Source organism: Schistocerca nitens, chromosome 2 (assembly GCF_023898315.1).
Source record: "Schistocerca nitens isolate TAMUIC-IGC-003100 chromosome 2, iqSchNite1.1, whole genome shotgun sequence".
Lineage (NCBI taxonomy): Eukaryota > Metazoa > Arthropoda > Insecta > Orthoptera > Acrididae > Schistocerca > Schistocerca nitens.
Genome location: NC_064615.1, coordinates 309,806,991 through 309,828,133, shown reverse-complemented (window position 1 = coordinate 309,828,133; position 21,143 = coordinate 309,806,991).

Genomic DNA, 21,143 nt, shown 5'->3' with positions numbered 1-21,143 from the left:
ACGAAAAAACTACAAATAACGAAACTCGTCTAGCTTGAAGAGGGAAACCAGATGACGCTACGGTTGGCCCGCTAGATGACGCTGTCATAGGTCAAACGAATATCAACTGCGTGTTGTCAAATAGGAACCCCCATTTTTTATTACATATCCGTGTAGTACGTAAAGAAATTGAATGTTTTAATTGGACCACTTTTTCCGCTTTGTGATAGATGGCGCTGTAATAGTCACAAACGTATAAGTACGTGGTATCACGTAACATTCCTCCAGTGCGGACGGTATTTGCTTCGTGATACATTACCCGTGTTAAAATTGACCGTTTACCAATTGCGGAAGAGGTCGATATCGTGTTGATGTATGGCTACTGTGATCAAACTGACCAACGGGCGTGTGCTATATATGCTGCTCGGTATCGTCGACGACATCATCGAAGTGTCCGGACCGTTCGCCGGGGTAGTTACGTTATTTAAGGAAACAGGAAGTGTTCAGCCACATGTGAAACGTCAACCACAACTTGCAACAAATGATGATGCCCAAATAGGTGTTTTACCTGCTGTCGCGGCTAATCCGCACACCAGTAGCAGGCAAATTGCGCGAGAATCGGGAATCTCAAAAACGTCGGTGTTGAGAATGCTACATGAACATCGATTGCACCCGTACAATATTTCTATGCACCAGGAAATGCATGGCGATGACTTTGAACGTCGTGTACAGTTCCGCCACTGGGCACAAGAGAAATTACGGAACGATCACAGATTTTTTGCAAGCCTTCTATTTAGCGACGAAGCGTCATTCACCCACAGCGGTAACGTAAACCGGCATAATATGCACTATTGGTCTACGGAAAATTCACGATGGCTGCGACAAGTGGAACATCAGCGACCTTGGCGGGTTAATGTATGGTGCGGCATTATGGGAGGAAGGATAATTGGCCCCCATTTTATCGATGGCACTCTTAATGGTACAATGTATGCTGATTTCCTACGTAACGTTCTACCGATGTTACTACAAGATGTTTCACTGTTTGAGATAATGGTGATGTACTTCCAACATGATGGATGTCCGGCACATAGCTCGCGTGCGGTTGAATCGGTATTGAATAGCATATTTCATGACAGGTGAATTGGTCGTCGAAGCACCATACCGTGGCCCGCACGTTCACCGGATCTGACGTTCCCGGATTTCGTTCTGTGGGGAAAGTTGAAGGATATTTGCTATCGTGATCCACCGACAACGCTTGACAACATGCGTCAGCGCATTGTCAATGCATGTGCGAACATTACGGAAGCGAACTACTCGCTGTTGAGAGGAATGTCGTTATAGGTATTGCCAAATGCATTGAGGATGACGGACATCATTTAGAGCATTTATTGCATTAATGTCGTATTTACATCTAATCACTCTGTAACAGTATGCGTTCTCAGAAATGATAAGTTCACAAAGGTACATGTATCACATTGGAACAACCGAGATAAAATGTTCAAACGTACCTACGTTCTGTATTTTAATTTAAAAAACGTACCTGTTACCAACTGTTCGTCTTAAGTTGAGAGCCATATGTTTGTGACTATTACAGCACCATCTATCACAAAGCAAAAAAAGTGGTCCAACTAAAACATTCATATTTTTTTACGTACTACACGAATATGTAATAAAAAATGGGGGTTCCTTTATAAAAAAAAGCAGTTGATATCCGTTTGACCTATGGCAGCGCCATCTAGCGGGCCAACCATAGCGCCATCTGGTTTCCCCCTTTAAGCTAGACAAGTTTCGTTCTTTGTAGTTTTTTTGTTTGACGCTTATTTCGTGAGATATTTGGCCCGGTCACGATCAATGGACCACCCTGTATAGCACAGGAGCAAAACAAAACTACAAGTAAAAAGCGATCGAGAGCAGTGCATATGATCTGACAGCTTGAAAAAATCTTAGCAAATTCTCCCACTCCCGAACCTATAAGGAATGTGACCAAGTGACAGTTATCACTTCCGCCTTGTTTTTGTGAGTGAAAGTGAAAGTTGATCTCAAGGCGAATCTACATCGGTAGGTAGATTATTGCTAACCACTGGTGACAAAATTTCAATGCGAGATTGTATACATAAATCTAACTGCGGGAATCTTAAGGAAATCATGCCTGTCTGAAATTTATTGTAATTGCAAATTTTGACTATGAACACCGATAAAAGAAAACTGATTGTTTTGAAAGTACAGTTGGTCCCTGTGAAATGTAGTTAAAGGAAGAATCTGTTCCCTACACTGTTTGTCTGACATGGGTCCAAACTACTCTCGTAGTTGCAACGTGTCTCGATAACAGAGCTGCAAAATCTAACAGCAGAGATACACAGAGGTACAATGCGTACTCTTAAAACATTGCCATCTTTCCTGGTACAAATTTTTTTGATACTGGTTTTTAAAGGAACTGAAAATTGACTCTTGGGATGTGGACAATGACTCTGGTTTAAATGAAATCAGTTCCAATTCAATTTCCTTTGAGTTAATAACATTTAGTGAAATTTCAAAAACTGTTAACCTTTCTGTTAAATTACGCAACAGTAATCCAAGAATTACAAAAATTGACCCTCACATTTATAATCTCTTCTTAAACAAAATTCCCAAATACTATTCTTAAATGCATTTCTCTCTCAACAACCGATAAATCCTAACAAAAAATTAAAAGCAAAAATATTCCTAATTTGGATGTCTGACGAACCAAGAATATTGCATTATCAAACCACTGCCGTAAATAAAACAGAATACTTACTGTAACCCATTCTTCACAAATATAGTCTTACCAATGTGAAAATCAGTTCTTTTTCTCTCCGGAATAAGTCTTCCACTAATTCGTAATAAAATTCGAAAAATATCAGTTGTTTTCTCTTACTGATACTAAACTAAAATTCGGCTGTTCACATCTAACACCAAAACTCAACTGTCTCCTCTCCTCTCTCTATCGAGCCTGCGCGCACATGTCTAAGCAATACATACCTTGCGAGCGAGATTTCAGACATAGAAAACAAGAAAAATTCCTACAAATATTAACACACGAACCTTTTAACGTCTTATCACATTTTTACAGTGTCTCACCAGGTGAACAACCTACAGTTATCAAACATGATTAATTCTTGTATATCATTTAGCAGCCTCGTAACACTTAAAGACTATTACTTTATTGCCAAGAAGGAATTAAGCGTGTTGTGGCGCAGATAGTTTAGTTTTAGAGCTAAATGATGGTGCTTAGTTCACTGATATTAAAAATATTCTGTCGTAGGAAAGAACACATTTTTTATAGTAGTCCTAGGAACTCATTTAATTCGCGCAGCTATACACCCCTTCACTTCACGGTAGCGTACTAAATACCAAGAGCACAAAGTGTTGTAAAAGTATACTTCCAGAGGCGTCTGGTACAGGTTAGCATCCCGCAGAGAGGTCAGACGTGTGCCATCCCTCGTAAATCTGGAACAGTTTTTCTTCTGAAATTGCTCAGCATGTCTGCGATTCTATCAAAATACGTTAATAATTACATTGGGAGAAGATTGTTGATACTATTCAAAAGTTAAGTCTGCTATAAATAAACCTGGAAATTTATAAATGAAGTCTTTCATGACCGAATGACACTGCTGCTGGTAAACCCTTCAAGGTGTAAGATCGTGGTCCACGAAACTCTTCTGTTCCTAGTGTTTCGTCCAGAATTGCGCTGGATATCTTCAGAGGCGTTACCGCTCCATTGAGTCTTCCCGACTGACGGGTCGGACGTCTGAGAGTGACATATATACTGTAGAAAACGGGGGCGTGGGCGGAGATACACGTAATAAACACAGATGTACCTTGCCAAACATAAAACTTAAATATCGATTGTGGTCTTGTCAAAGATAAAAACCGTTTGGTGATTCTGCATAGCTACTGCCCACATGCCGCTAAGTTTCATGGTCTCTACTTTCCTGTTAAAATTATCTAATATTTATATATTTCAATGGCTTCTCTACATGGCCGTGGATAATAGTTCGTCGACGTGGATTTTGTTTCTGAAATCTTCGCTTCGAATTTCCTGCCTGAAGAGCATGCTCTGCTACAGCCGATTTCTCTATTTTCCCTAGTCGGCAAAGACTTCTGTGTTACTTTAGCCGTATATTCACTCTTCCCTTGGTTGTTGCAATACAAACTTTACCTCACGTACACGGAGTACTATGACATAAGCTGAAAAGGATGGCGTTTGTCCTTCACAGATCGGAGTGCCTGACCTATTTTCTTTGTTGGTCCAAAAACCGGTCTAACGTCATGTTTCTGTAACGTCTTTCCAATTTGATTTATTACTTTTTTAACAAAAGGAAGACAAACTGTATTCATCAATCTTTTTTTTTTCATGCTTGTCCTTTGGCCTATCGTTATTTGGTCGTAGGATTCTTTTGATTTCTTTCCCTGAGCAGCAATTTTTCTCGAAATCCTTCTTTAGATCTTCCAATTCGGCGTCCAGGTGTTCCGCAGCGTAAATCCTTTCGGTTCTATCGGCAAGACTTTTAGTGACAACTCTCTTGTGTTGTGGATGGTGACTAGAGTTCTTACGTAAAGATATGACCGCATGCGTTACTTTTCCAAAAATTATGATGCCAGTTGCGGCAGTACTGTACGTCGCTGCTCCATATAAAGTTCCACTCACCTTGTGGTGAATCTCTTCTCACATCCACGCCTGCTGGAAGTTACTGAAATGCAGTTCTCATACTGAAACATTTATACAAGAAAAACAGCTGTACACCTCATAATCATAAGTCGCACTAAAATTTTTGTTGTCGGTGGAATGTCAATAATACAGACATAAAAAAAGTTTTGCCTCACCTCGGTTCCGAGACTTCCGGAACCTGTATAGAAAATTGGAATAGAGATCAACATAAACATCATTTCCGCCCTTTTTATTGCTCATGAAAACGACGCATTGCATGTTGTACCACCATACATCGAGACCTTCAGCGGTGGTGGTCTAGATTACTGAATACACCGGGCCGGCCGCTGTGACCGAGCAGTTCTAGGCACTTCCGTCCGGAACCGCGCTGCTGCTACGGTCGCAGGTTCGAATCCTACCTCGAACATGGATGAGTGTGGTTCCTTAGGTTAGTTGGGTTTCAGTAGTTCTAAGTCTAGGGGAGTGATGACCTCCGGTGTTAAATCCCATACTGCTTAGAGCCATTTGAACCATTTGTACACACCGGTATCTCTGATATCCAGTAGCACGTCCTCTTGCATTGATGCATGCCTGTATTCGTCGTGGCATACTAGCCACAAGTTCGTCAAGGCACTGTTGGTCCAGATCGCCCCGCTCCTCAACGGCGATTCGGCGTAGATCCCTCAGAGTGGTTGGTGGGTCACGTCGTCCATAAGCAGCCCTTTTCAGTCTATTCCAGAAAAGTTCTGTAGGGTCCATGTCTGGAAAACATGCTTTCCAGTCTAGTCGAGCGATGTTTTTATCCCGAAGGAAGTCATTCACAAGATGTGCACGATGGGGACGTGAATTGTCGTCCTTGAAGATTAATGGCTATCCAATATGCTGCCGATGTGGTTGCACTATCGGTCGGAGGATGGCATTATCGTATCGTACAGCCGTTACGGCACCTTCCATGACCACTAGCGGCGTACGTCGGCCCCACATAATGTCACCCCTAAGCAGCAGGGAACCTCCACCTTGCTGCACTCGCTGGACAGTGTGTCTAAGGCGTTCAGCCTGACCGGGTTGCCTCCAAACACGTCTCCAGCGATTGTCTGGTTGAAGGCATATGGGACACTCAAAAGTGAAGAGAACGTGATGCCAATCGTGAGCGGTCAATTCTGCATGTTGTTGAGCCCATCTGTACCGCGCTGCATGGTGTCATGGTTGCAAAGATGGATCTCGCCATGAACGTCGGGATTTAAGTTGCGCAATGTGCATCCTATTGCGCACAGTTTGAGTCGTAACACGACATCCTGTGGCTGCACGAAAAGCATTTGGCGTTGCTGTCAGGGTTCCTCCGAGCCATAATCAGTAGGAACGGTCATCCACTGCAGTAGTAACCCTTGGGTGGCCTTAGCGAGTCATGTCATCGACAGTTCCAGTCTCTCTGTATCTCCTCCATGCCCTAACAACATCGCTTTGGTTCACTCAGAGACGCCTCGACACTTCCCTCGTCGAGAGCGCTTCCTGGCACAAATTAACAAAGCGGACACGATCTAACCTCGATTCTGGCCGTCTATGCATGGTTGAATTACAGACAACACGAGCCGTGTACCTCCTTCCTGGTGGAATGACTGGAACTAATTGGCTGTCCGACCCCCTCCGTCTAATAGGCGTTGCTCATGCATGGTTGTTTACATATTTTGGCGGTTTTAGTGACATCTCCGAACAGTCGAACGGACTATGTTTGTGACACAATATCCACAGTCAACGCCTGTCTTCAGGAGTTCTGGGAAAAGGGATGATGCAAAACTTTTTGATGTGTGAAGTTAAATGAAAGTGTTTATGTACGTAAAATTTCATTCTATTACGGTAAGCTTGCATAGACCAGTTACTACCAAGCATTGCTCCTGAGTTGTACAAGGTCTGAAAAGTACACACGCACACATAATTAATAACCGTAACCAGTTTATGGTAATTACAAGTTATCCTTCACAAACTGATTGTTTCTTGTAGAAAAGTTTTCCCGAATGTTACTGTAATCAATCTCACGTATCAAATTGTTCACTTTCGCTAGTGAGGAACACGCCACGTTGAATTTTTTGTTTAAAATGTCATTAAATGTCCTGAATTTCACACCATGTGATCTATATTCCACTCACTTTACAGCACTACTCAAACATTTTGGTACCGAAATATCACAATATTAATAAGTTTCTTCGGAGCAGCTATTAACAATTCTGATCACTATGGATCCAAACCCTGACTTCACTCATCTCTCTACATTAAAGAAGTTTTCCCAAAATACGTGTGAATATGTAAATTTCTGATTGGCAGAGAAACATCACAACAATCGTACAGCAGCATCAAACCTACTCAGTTTGGTGCATAGATACAAAACCAATCAAAATTTGTTACTGAATTAGAACAGCAAATTAACATAAACAAATTCTGAAGACCCACAAACATTAAATTAACTACCTCTTAACAAAACTATTTTACCGAAATCATGATCTCCTTTCACCAGTAGCATAAATTGACGAAATAGTTTATAACAAATATCCTGGTACGAGTGACTGACACACACATTCCTCACGAGACCAATTACTACAATGTACAATGTAAAAACATTACAAGAAACATTATTTCGCATTCGCACCTTCATTCACTCTCATAACTAAGCACAATTATAACAGTGATTAATAAATAATATGAAGATTCAAGAAACAGAAATGCAAATAAAATTAATACTATTGAATGCAGCTCAAACAGCGTCCGTCAGCTAGTGACCTCTACCAGATGTCATAGAAACTACATACATTCGGGCATCTGATGCCGCCTATCCTGCACCGCTACGCCTCACAGTCAACGACTTTATGACATTCATAGTACAAATTTTTCCCAGAGATTTGTCTGGAGAGTGGTCTGCTCTTTTCAGACATCGCCCTTACTTCCATTCAGTTCCAGTGGGACGATTAATTTTATGAACAACTTGGTAATTTAGCTATGGGTAACCCATTAGGTCCCACTATAACTACTTTTTATATGGAGAAATTGGAACAGTCAGCATTAGAAAAAGGAAATAAGAAACTATTTCGCTTGTATCGGTTTATGGATAAGACATTTGTGGTTTGGCCACGTGGTAAAGAAGCTTCCGACGAATTTTTTGGTTTTCTAAATAATATAAATGCAAAAACTCAGTTCATAATGAAAATAGAAAATGACAACTAAATACCTTTCTTGACTGGTTTAGTTATGAGACAGACCGATGGAAGTTTGGAACATAACGTATTTCTAAAAGTAAAGACACTGACCATACACAACAAAACACAAGCGTCATTAAAAGTCTTACCGATAGAGCCAAAAGGATTGGCTCGCCGGAAGACTCAACGGAGGAGCAACGCCTCTGAAGATGTCCAGCGCAATTTTGGACGAAACGTTAGGAACAGAAGCGTTTCGTGAAACAAAACCTCATACCCCATAAGGTTTAGCAGCAACAAAACTTGGGAACTGTTTATTTTTTTAAAATTATTTATTGAGTGATACCTTCCAATACCGTGTCGGACATCATTTTGTGCGTCGTAGAACATCAGAGTCACGTGGTATGGGCTCAACAAGTCGTTGAAAGTCTCTCGCAAAAATACAGAGCCATGTTTCCTTTACAGCCGTCCACAATTGCGAAAGCGTTGCCGGTGCAGAATTTTGTGCACGAACTGGTCTCTCGATTATGTCCCATACATGTTCGATGAGATTCATATCGGGTGATCTGGGTGGCCGAACCATTCGCTCGAACTGTCCAGAATATTCCTCAACCACTCGCAAACAACTGTGGGCCAGTGACATGCCACGTAGTCATCCATAAAAATTCAACATTAGTTTGGGAACATGAAGTCCATGAATGGCTGAAAATGGTCTCCAAGTAGCCGAATATAATCATTTACAGTCAACGATCGGTTCAATTGGACCAGAGGACCCACTCCATTCCACGTAAACACAGCCAACATCATTATGGAGCCATCAATATCTGGCACAGTGCCTTGTTGACGATTTGGGTCGATGGCTTCGAGGGGTCCGCGCCACACTCGAACACTATCATCAGCTCTTACCAACTGAAATCTGGACTCATCTGACCAGGTCACGGTTTTCCACTAGTCTAGGGTCGAACAGATATGGTCATGAGCCCAGGGGAGGCGCTGTAGGCGACATCGTGCTGCTAGCAAAGGCACTCGCGTCGGTCGTCTGCTGCCATAGTCCACTAACCTCAAATTTCGCCGCAACGGATACGTTCGTCGTACGTCCCTCACTAACTTCTGCAGTCGTTTCACGCAGTGATGCTTGTGTGTTAGCACTGACAACTCTACGTAAGCGCCGCTGTTCTCGGTCGTTAAGTGAAGGCCGTCGGTCACTGCGTTGTCGATAATGAGAGGTAATGCCTGAAATTTGGTACTCTCGGCCGGCACACTGATGACACTCTGGATCTCGGGATATTGAATTCCCTAACGATTTCCGAAACAGAATCTTCCATGCGTCTAGCTCCAGTTACGTGTGCAAAGTCTGTTAATTCGTTGTGCGGCCATAATCATCTTGTAAATCTATTCACATGAATCACTGTAAGTACAAATGGCGGCTCTCCCAATGCACTGCCCTTTTATGCCTTGTGTACGCGATACTACCGACATCTACATCTACATCTGCATCTATATAGATACTCGGCAAGCCACCGTACGGTACGTGGCGGAGGTAGCCTGTACCACTACTAGACGTTTCCTTTCCTGTTCCACTCGCAGATAAAGGGAGGGAAAACGACTGTCTGTATGAGCCCTAATTCTTGTTATCTTCTCGTCGTGGTTCTTACGTACAGAGTATGTTGCCAGCAGGCATTCAGCTTTATATGCCAGGTCTCTAAATTTCCTCAATTGTCCAAAATGAGATTTTCACTCTGCAGCGGAGTGTGCGCTGATATGAAACTTCCTGACAGATTAAAACTGTGTGCCGGACCGAGACTCGAGCTCGGGACCTTTGCCTTTCGCGGGCAAGAACTCTACCATCTGAGCTACCCAGGCACGACTCACGCCCCGTCCTCACAGCTTTACTTCTGCCAGTAACTCGTCTGCTACTTTCCAAACTTTACAGAAGCTCTCCTGCGAACCTTGCAGAACCAGCACTCCTGAAAGCAAGGATATTGCGGAGACATGGCTTAGCCACAGCCTGAGGGATGTTTCCAGAATGAGATGGGAGAGCACTTGCCCGCGAAAGGCAAAGGTCCCGAGTTCAAGTCTCGGTCCGGCACACAGTTTTAATCTGCCATGAAGTTCCTCGATAGTGTTTCTCGAGAAGAACGTCGCCTTCCCTCTAGGGATTCCCGTTTCAGTTCCCGAAGCATATTCGTAACAATTACGTTGTTAGAACCTACAGGTAACAAATCTGCCAGTCAGCCTCTGAATTGTTTTGATATCTTCCTTCAATGCGACCTGATATGGATCCCAAACACTCGAGCAGTACTCAAGACTAGGTCGCACCAGCGTGCTACACGCGATCCCCTTTACAGGCGAGTCACGCTTTCCTAAAATTCTCCGAATAAACTGAGCTCTACCGTTCGCCTTCCCTACCACAGTTCTCAAATGCTCGTTCCATTTCATATCGCTTCGCAACGTTGCGCCCGTATAATTAAACTTGACTGTGTCCAGTGGGACACTAGCAAGACTGTAACCGAACATTGCAGGTTTTATACTGGAGTCACCTGCGCTTTGTTCCAGTCACTTAGGACTTTGTGCTGGGCGAGAGATTCACGATAAATGCAATCTATGTAAGCGGCCAGTGCCGGAGAGTACGTATTGTAAAACCGAATTGGGATTCCATCCGTACCTGGTAATTTAAACTACTGCCCATTAAAATTGCTACACCACGAAGATGACGTCCTACAGACGCGAAGTTTAACTGACAGGAAGAAAATACTGTGATATGCAAATGATTAGCTTTTCAGAGCATTCACACAAGTCTGGCGCCGGTGGCGATACCTACAACGTGCTAACATGAGGAAACTTTCCAACCGATTTCTCATACACAAACAGTAGTTGACCGGCGTTGCCTGGTGAAACGTTGTTGTGATGCCTCGTGTAAGGAGGAGAAATGCGTACCATCACGTTTCCGACTTTGGTAAAGGTCGGATTGTAGCCTATCGCGAATGCGGTTTATCGTATCGCGACATTGCTGCTCGCGTTGTTCGAGATCCAATGACTGTTAGCAGAATATGGAATCGTTGTGTGCAGGAGGGTAATACGGAACGCCATTCTGGATTCCAACGTCCTCGTATCACTAACAGTCGAGATGACAGGCATCTTATCCCCATGGCTGTAACGGATCGTGCAGCCACATCTCGATCCCTGAGTCAACAGATGACGACGTTTGCAAAACAACAACCATCAGCACGAACAGTTCGACGACGTTTGCAGCAGCATGGACTATCAGCTCAGAGACCATGGCTGCGGTTACCCTTGACGCTGCATCACAGTCAGGAGCGCCTGCGATAGGGGTACTCAAGGACGAACCTGGGTGCACGAATGGCAAAACGTCATTTTTTCGGATGAATCCAGATTCTGTTTACAGCATCATGAAGGACGCATCCGTGTTTGACGACATCGCGGTGAACGCATGTTGGAAGCGTGTATTCGTCATCGCCATACTGGTGTATCACCCAGCGTGATGGTATGGGGTGCCATTGGTAACACGTCTCGGTCATCTCTTGTTCGCATTGACAGTACTTTGAACAGCGGACGTTACATTTCAGATATGTTACGACCCTTGGCTCTACCCTTCATTCGATCCCTGAGAAACTCTACATTTCAGCCTTTATTAAGGCCAGAGGTGGTTGTTCTAGGTACTGATTTCTCAGGATCTATGCACCCAAATTGCGTGAAAATGTAATCACATGTCAGTTCTAGTATAATTTATTTGTCCAATGAATACCCGTTTATCATCTGCATTTCTTCTTGGTGTAGCAATTTTAATGGCCAGTAGTGTATGTAAGCGGGCAATGCCGTGGAGTACGCATTGTATAAAACCGAATTGGGATTCCTTCCGTACGTGGTAATTTATTTGCTTTCAAATCCTTCAGTTGTTGTGATGCTTATTTCCATGCCGTCCATACGGGTGTCTGTCCGATTCTCAAATGACGGTATGTTTGCCCGATTCCCCTGCGTGAACGATATCTTGAACGTGAAATTTAAAACTTCATCTCTCGTGTTGCTGTCTTCAACTGCCACACAAGACTGAGCAACAAGGGACTGAATGGAAGCCTTATACCCCTTAGAAATTTTACTTAGAACAGGAAATTTTTCGGTTTCTATGCCAGATCTTTTGCCAAGACGTGATGGTGCTAGTGCAGGATGCTTCATACATAGATCTTCTGACAAATGCACGACTTTTGTCACCTCAGTGTAACAAACGGATTCATTCTTCATTTCATATCTGCAGAAGGTCTTCATCTTTTATTTCTTCTCTTGTTTCAGCCTACTCTTCAACTGTGTAAATTTGGAAACTTTGTCGAGTTTTACGAGTTCTTACTCTATTTTCAACCTCCAGAGCATTTACATCTTTTCTTTCACCTCTGAAATGTTTTGGACATCACGTTGTGGTAACATTCCTTGATTTTCCATTATAAAGGAAGAGTAGAAAGCAGTACAAATTTCAGCGCCTGAACTACCAACTGTAGACCACAGATGTGCCTTCGACCAATCATTTGCGAACAGGCAGCGTTAAGTAGTGGACGTGCGGCCGTTGTCCTCCAACGTTGCTATGTCACGTATAGCAGTGCAGCAACATCTCTATATCAGTTGTTCATGATATTTTCCGATGTTAGTAGAAATCTACCACAAAAGATGAAATTCAGAAATTCGCATACAGGCTGAAAGTTTTGACGATATAACCGACATTCAAGGCAAATGCGTGGTTTGTGTTGAACAACATCCCCGAGAAGGACATTCATGACTTTCACACGGTTGTGTGAACGTTCTTTACGTTCTACCCGAGTGCGGGAAAATATGGTTTTAAAACCACCACCTTCACTTATCTCTGTTTTTTATTAATTCGCTCTCAAAACTTTTTGGAGGGGCGGGTTATTTTGGCCATGTGTCACCGGCAGTATCTTGGCGCTAATCAGTACAACTGACATAAATTTCCTAAGGTTTCGGGAAGAATTTTGCTGTAGTGGTTACTGAAACTTTTGAGCGTAGCTCAAGTAGTAACATAGCATATGTGTTAATATTTGTCGGGAGGTTTTGTATGGCGTTGTATCTATTGGGCAGCAGGCGCTATTTCTTCTGAAACACTGGTAGAACACATTGACGGGAAAAATAGCAACACCAAAAAATAATCAATGTAGAATAATGAAATTTCTGAAATACATTTGTCTAGGTAACATATTTAAGTAATTAACGTTGCAAGATCACAGATAAATGTAAGCGCGAGATGAGCCATTGCAAATGTGAAACGCTGCAACGTTAAACACTAGTCAAACCTCCAGAATGTTGAATGCTAGCTTGCAAACGAGCATGCATTGTGTTGTACAGATACCAGACGTAAGTTTGTGGGATGGTTCCATGCCCGTTGCATTTGGTCGGTCAGTACAGGGACGGTTAATGCTGTTTGTGGATGACGCTGGAGTTGTCGTCCGATTATGTCCCATATGTGCTCGATTTCAGGCAGGTATGGTGATCGAGCAGACCAAGAAAACATGTCGATACCTTGTAAAGCGTGTTGGGCTATAACAGCGGTATGTGGGCGGCCGTCATCCTGCTGAAAAGCACCCTATGTAGCGCTGCTCATGAATGGTAACAAAAAAGGTCAAATCACCAGAGTGATGTACAAATTTTCAGGCAGGGTGCGCGGGATAACCGCAGGAGTGCTCCTGCTGTCATGTGAAATCGCACCGCAGACCATAACTCCAGGTGTAGGTCCTGTGCGTTTAGAACACAGGCATGTTGGTTGCAGGCCCTCAGCTGGCACCGAGGCAGAATCAGCTTTAATCAGAAAACGGAACAGACCTCCAATGAGCCAGCCCTCCAATGAGCTCTCACTTGACACCACTGCAGTCGCAAATGGCTGTGGTTCGGCGTCAGCTGAATGCACGCTACAGGGTGTCTGGCTCGGAACTGTCCTTGAACTAACCAATTTTTATAAGTTCGTTGTGTTACTGTGATGCCAACTACTGCTCACATTGCTGCTGCAGATGCAGAACTATGTGCAAAAACCATACACCGGACACTACGGTGTTCCATCTGGGTAGTGTCACATGGATGTCAAGAACCTGGTCTTCTTGCAACCGTACATTCCCGTGACCACACTGCCAGCAAACATGTACTGTGGCTACGTTCCTGGCAAGTCTTTGAACAATATTGCAGACGGAACTTTTAGCTTCTCGTAGGCCTGTTACACGATCTCGTTCAAACTTAGTAAGGCGTCGACAATGGCGGCTTTGTCACCTTAAAGGCAGCATCCACTTATATCGCACAACTCCTTGGTACTGCGAGTTTCCGCCTTCAGTGTAGTGTGTCTATTATGGATAATTCCTGCCATCTTTGATCAATCTACTAAGAACAAATTTCGTAGTAATAATAACGATTTTGGCTGAGATTGAGCAATTATTCATTACTATGTTATTTGCCACCATTATGTGATTCCAGTCTATGTGTGACAAATTATGTGGATATGGCCATATGCCGTAAAATAACACGAAAAACCTCTGTTTGCTTCTGTAGTTTTTCCACAAAACGTTGCCCGCATCTCGTGGTCGTGCGGTAGCGTTCTCGCTTCCCACGCCCGGGTTCCCGGGTTCGATTCCCGGCGGGGTCAGGGATTTTCTCTGCCTCGTGATGGCTGGGTGTTGTGTGCTGTCCTTAGGTTAGTTAGGTTTAAGTAGTTCTAAGTTCTAGGGGAGTGATGACCATAGATGTTAAGTCCCATAGTGCTCAGAGCCATTTGAACCATTCACAAAACGTTGTTATCACAACTTCACCTTGATCGCTCATACTATTCACTACGTGAACATCCTCAAAGACAATAAATCATCCTGAAATCAATTAATTTAATACATTTTCATACCTAATCAGTTTATGAACTGGACGTAATTTATGAATGGTGATTTTTCCCATATACGTTGGGGTGAAGAAAAGATTCTCTACTTGTTACGAGATGACTGGGAAATACACGTACTAGTCAGTGAGATACAGAGAGACTCAGGGATATCAAATCAGAATAAGGGATATATTAACTAGTATTAACCAAGAATAAATCAGCATATATACATTTTTTGATGTAGACGTGAAAACGTCGTCACTTGTCTCTGACTTCCACGTTTGCACCACAGACGTCTCAAAGTCTTCATTCACAGTGACCTTTAAAGGATGTCTCCATGACCTATTGACGTTCTCTTGTTAACTGCTTGCATATAGAGTTCCTGCAGCTACCGGAGAGTTCGTGTCGCCGTGCCTTGCATGCGCGAGATGTCTGGCGTTCGATAATATAGTCATTGTCATCCTGCCTTCTTCATAACTCGCCACTAACACCATCAACATTGCTTGCTACCATGTTGCCGCACTTATACTCACTTAGGATTATTTATTTCCTCCTGTCGCTGATGTATGAAATATTTGTTATTGCCTGGATGTTTGTAGTCACATATTTATCTTTCCGTACAAGACGCTCGTGATGTGTGCTTGTGTGTACGTGTGTGAGAAAGGAGAAGAGAGAGGGAGTTGGTATATCTTAATCTGCTTATCTATTTTGCTACACCTGTCTCCACTTTGCCTCTGTTTTCTGTCTCTCCCCCCTCTTCCCGTCTTCTCGTCTTTTACGCTATAATTACATAACGCATTGTGTTCGCGGTGAAGCCGCTAATGAACGCCGCTTACTCCATACTATGCTTTTGCTTTGTGAAATCAGTGCTTCTCATTTACTGCGAAAAAGAAGGTCCAATTAATATTGCCTACATTCCTTATCAACGTAGTATGTGATTCTTGGTGTACGTCCATTCGGGAGGAATTTATGGCAGTTATATAGATGGATGATCGAATTCCCAGCATTAATTGTTGTATGTGTTTCCTGCGGTATAGAAATGTCGGACGGAATGTGTTGTTACAATATCGATAAGTATCAAAATGATTCTTCCCATGTTGAACAATTCATGAAATTTATGTTTTAGTCTGCGGCTAAACCATTTCTTCTAAATAACCTTTCTTCCAAAGGAGCATTCAGGAGAATTTCGGATGAAGTATGAAAATTAGAAGGGTGGTCCTGGTAGAGAGTGAAGCTGCAATGGCGCGTAGCTATTCGATTCTGGATAGCTGCTTCGGTGAGGCCGTTGCCAACAAAAACAAGGCTCGGTGTTCGAGTGTTGGACCGGCACACAGTTTTAATCCGCCGGGAAATTTCAAACTAAAACTTAATTTACTTTCTCGTCAATACTTCACTTCAGTGTCTAAATACACTAACACTTCGGAAGCTAGAATTTTGTTATATATAACATTAGATACAATGAGGTTACAGATTTCATGGGACAATGATATGCGTACATACAGACGGCGATAGTATAGCGTACACACGATACGAAAGAGCAGTGCATTGATGGAGCTGTCACTTGCGCTCGAGTGGATCGTGTGAAAAGGTTTCCGACGTGATTACAGCCGCATGACTGGAACTAACGGACTTTGAACGCAGAATGGTAATTGGAGCTAGACGCATAGGACTCTCCATTTCGGTCATCGTTAGGGATTCAATATTCCGAGACCCACAGTGACAAGAGAGTGCCGAGAATACCAAGCTACTGGCATTATCGCTCACCACAGGCGACGCAGTGGCCAACAGCCTTCACTTAACGACTGAGAGCAGTAGCTTTTGCGTAGAGTTGTCAGTGCAAGTAAGCGACTCTGAGTAAAATAACCGCAGAAATCAATGTTCGATGTACGACGAACATATCCCTTAGGAGAGTGCGACGAAATTTCGCGCTAACGGGCTGTGGCAGCAGATAACCGGTGCGAGTATCTTTGGTAACAGCACGACATTGTCTGCAGCGCCTCCCCTGTGTTAGTGACCATATCGGTTGAACCATGGACGATAGAACCGCCGTGCACTGCTCACATGAGTCCCAATTTTAGCTGGTAAGAACTAATGGTAGGGCTTGAGCGTGGCGCTGACGCCACGAAGGCATGGAGCCAAGTTGTCAACAAGGCACTGTGCAAGCTGATGGTGGCTCCTTAACGGTGTGGGATGTATTTACGTGGAACGGAGTGGGTCCTCTGGCAAAACTGAGGCCATCATTGCCTGTAAATGGTTATGCTGAGCTACCTGGATACCATTTGCTGCCATTTATTGACTTCATGTTTCCAAACAGTCACTGAAATTTTTAGGATGAGAATGCGCCATGTCTGCCATATACCCGCCGGTTCGCTTAAGGGGCTCCGGAAAGGCTCAAAATCATGAAAAGTTCAATTTTTACTTTTTTGCGTTTTCTGAATCTGCAGACTATTACCTTTTAATAGATATATAATTTATTCAATTCCGAAGACTACAACTATTTTTAAATTTTTTTTGAAATGTTTTCTACATGGGCGTGACCCACTGTGGCGCTGTTAAACTGCTGTCAAATGGTGTTATTATTAACGTCCGTGTTCATCAGGTACATTTTAGTGATGTGAGATAAAGTATGTGTTGTGGCTAACCTGTGAAGGTTCAATATATATCGCTTGTGTGATTGTCGATTGTTTCATGTTTACTTACTCTGTCGTTATCTCGAAAATATTCGTAATTAATTCTGTTTCTTGAGTCTCTGTTTTGTTGAAGTATAATAATGAGTAAAAGTAAAGTTATTAGAAATCCTCTGAAGGCTTTTAAGAAAAGGAGAAATGTTGGAAAGCCAAAGGTATGTGTTATTACTGTAAACAATAAAGACGATGAAAATCCCCAACATAGCTTGTGTCCCAAAGAAGAAGACACTTGGTGTAAATATAACAAAGGGTTGCTAACTGGTGAAGTGTACACTCATAAGCATAGTCTGCCTCATGCAATAATGGAGGTGATAAAACCTATTTTCAGAGACTTAGCAGCACCTGAACTGTTGAAAAAGTGTATTCACGGAAAAACTCAAAACCCCAATAAAAGTGTAAATAGTGTTATATGGTCGAGAATCCCCAAGACTGTATTTGTTGGAATAGAAACACTTCACTTTGGTGTGTATGATGCTGTTGCGACTTTCAATGATGGCAACATTGTAAGGTGCAAGGTATTTAGAAATATGGGAATGAAGATAGGTTCTAACATGGTACGAGCGATGCTTGCTTTAGACAAGGAACGCCTTCGGGCTGCAGAAGGGCTGTAAAGAGTCTAGAAATACAAGCAAGAGTAAACAGGAGGAGGAACAAGAGGAAGCTGGAGGAGGAGTTTGCAGAGGATGAAGATAATCCATCCTATGGACCTGGAATGCACTAAAAAGTTACTCCAATCTTTGTCGCTCGATTCCCAAAACTTTTATTTTCCCATACTAATTACATGTTTTCTAAGGATCTTCCAAACATATTTGTTTCAAACTTTCAGTAAATGTTACACAGTACCTTCTGCATAATTTAACACAGCCTTTTTCCAAAAAAGTGTATATTTTTGAATATATAAATACAAAATTGCAAAAAAATGTTGTGAATTTTCATTACAATTGAAAAAAAATCATCTTTAATAACTGAACTAAAATTTTGTAAAATCCCTGTGTTAAGTTGTAGCCCATATTCCAATAAATAATCTGTAAAAAGTTCAACTTCCTACCTCAAATACTTTGTGAGGAAAGATGTAATTTATAAGCGTTATTTTAACATTGCAAGTATAGGGCGTTCCGGAGCCCCTTAAAAAGAATGGCAACCCCACAGGCACCGAGCATCACGGGTTTGCATATGTACAAGGCGTTGCCTCCCCGGACGGCTTCGATCACAAGGACAATAGACGGCAGGATAAGCGCCACCAGAGGTGCTCCATGCCAGGAACCTATTTCCTCAGCCGTGTCAAATGTGCGGAACTGGATTGATACGAATTCCTACGCGTGCCGGCTAGGGTGGCGCTAGCCAGTACGTCGGCAGTTCGCTCCACCGAAGCTCTGGGCCAACTCGTGCGCCGGCTCTTACCAGCCCGTAAGTCAAAGCCCAGTCGGAAGCCACCGCAGCGGGATCTACGACTTCCCAGCAATATCCCGAGACGTATCTGTCGGCCAACTAAGCCGAACGCTCAACCTCCGGCGTTGGAGATTATCAGTGGCATAGTCTTCACGTCCCACTACGTTTATTCGCTGTGTGTTCCGGGCGTATGCCTGTTGGTGTCTGAGAAGTTGTACTTTTTTTTTATTGAGAGTTTTGCTTTGTTATTATATCTCTCTACTGCGGTCGCAATAAATCCTTGTTCTTGTTTACCTATATCTTATTATTTCTTATCAAGCATCTCCCTGTGAAAGGTATAGCAATGTCACCAGGCCACAGTTGTTCGCGATTGGTTCGAAGAACATCCTGAAGAATTAGAGCGAATGATTGGGTCACGCATATCGTAAGACTTGAATCCCATCGAACATTTGTGGGACATAATAGAGAGGTCAGTTCGTACACGAAATCCTGCACCGGCAACACTTCCGCATTTATGAACGGTTATAGACGCGGAATGGCTCAATATTTCTGCTGGGGTTTTCCAACGAGTTGTTGAGTCCACGCCACGCCGAGGTGCTGCACTGCGCCGAGCAGAAAGAGGTCCGGCACAATATTAGGAGGCATCCAATGACTTTTGTCGCCTCCATGTACATCGTAGGATACAAACTGCCAGTGAGTTATCCAATCCAGTAGACCGCGCTTAAGTCAAAATAAAGTCAGCTGAAGTATGACGGGTCCCGGCGGAGTTTCGAGTCCTTCCTCGGACATGAGTGTGTCTGTTTGTCCTTAGGATAATTTAGGTTAAGTAATGCGTAAGCTTAGGGACTGATGACCTTAGCAGTTAAGTCCCATAAGATTTCACATACCATAAGATTTCTCACACATTTGAACACTTTGAAGTATGACGGGAGTACCTGTTACAATCCTGCGTCACTGTAAGTCCAGTAAAGAAACGTCGTTGCACAGACTTGAGATGAAGTAAAGATCCTGGTTGGTTATTATAACATAAAACATAGATTTTTTATATCTTTACTGCTAAATACCGAGAAGAAAAACATGAAAACGACTGGACACCCTACATTCATAAATGTACCTTCTTCTCCTTCTCCTTTTCTTTTTTCCCGAATGTTAACCGGCGGGGACGGCATCATTGTACGGGTTGATGCAGTGTAGGTGATAGTAAAGTTTTGTAAATGTTTGCGTAACTTTTATCTGTGGTGAGACATGGGTCGTAGACCTGTACTCGCCTATCTGAATGTCGGAAACCGCGTAAAAGCCACATCCAGGTTGGCCAGCTCATCATGTCTTGCCGTTAACTCGCGCGGCGTACTTGATCCGGAGCAGGCTAGCATCTCCGTATCCGGGAAAAGGCGCATTAACAGGCTCGGTTACCTGTTGGATTACGTTCATACGTGTTCCTGTCGACTGGGAATTAAAAGTAAAAATAAATAGAAATGCGACGTGAAATCAAGTAATGAAATGTGCATCTGGCATCTGGCGCAAACTATACGCAGCTGTGTAGTGTTGTGGTATGTCTTGTAGCAAATAATCAACTAAAAGATTAAAGGGTCCTGTCTTACAGCCAGTTAACCTATACCATAGTTTCAACACTGTACAAGATCTACTCTTGCCACTAGGTGTAATATCGTAACTGACAGTGGTCATTTCGTACACTGGACTTCAGCACGGCTGCCAACAGAACGGCGTTGCTGGCAGCGTATCCGCGAGTGACAGGGAGTATACGGGTCAGGGGTACCCGCGTAACTCAGGGCAGACACGCCCACCTGGCGCCGTCCCACTGTCGCGCCGGAGCCCGAACCGGAGACAGCGGCGCACACGAGTGCCGCTGTTTCGAAATTGTGTTCGGCGCCTGCTGCGAGCGCCGCCACGTCCGGGAACTTTGCTCCATTTGAGAAACAAGCTGTTACAGATTTATCACCAGTGGCAGGCACTGACAAAACAGACAGGTGTATACTGGGTCACATAAGAACTCCATATAGACAGAACTAAGGTGTCACTACGCATCTGTAAAGGCAATGGTACTCTCTGCGGGAAATGGACTTGGCACGTTTCTAAGTGTGACATAAATGAAAATGGTGAGATCGACAAAACATAAAACTTAGACCGTCACTGCAATTAGGAGGAGCGTTCAATAAGTAATGCTACCAATTTTTTATGTCGGCCAGTTTCGCTTCGAAAAATGCGGAATTGGTTGTGGGACATCGTGGAATATTCCCGCTTCAGCCTCTATAGTTTCAATTCGTTCCGATAGCTGGTGGAGCTATACGTAGCCTCCAAAATGGCTTCTGTAACGCAGCTGCGTTCCAGACAGAGAACTGTCACTG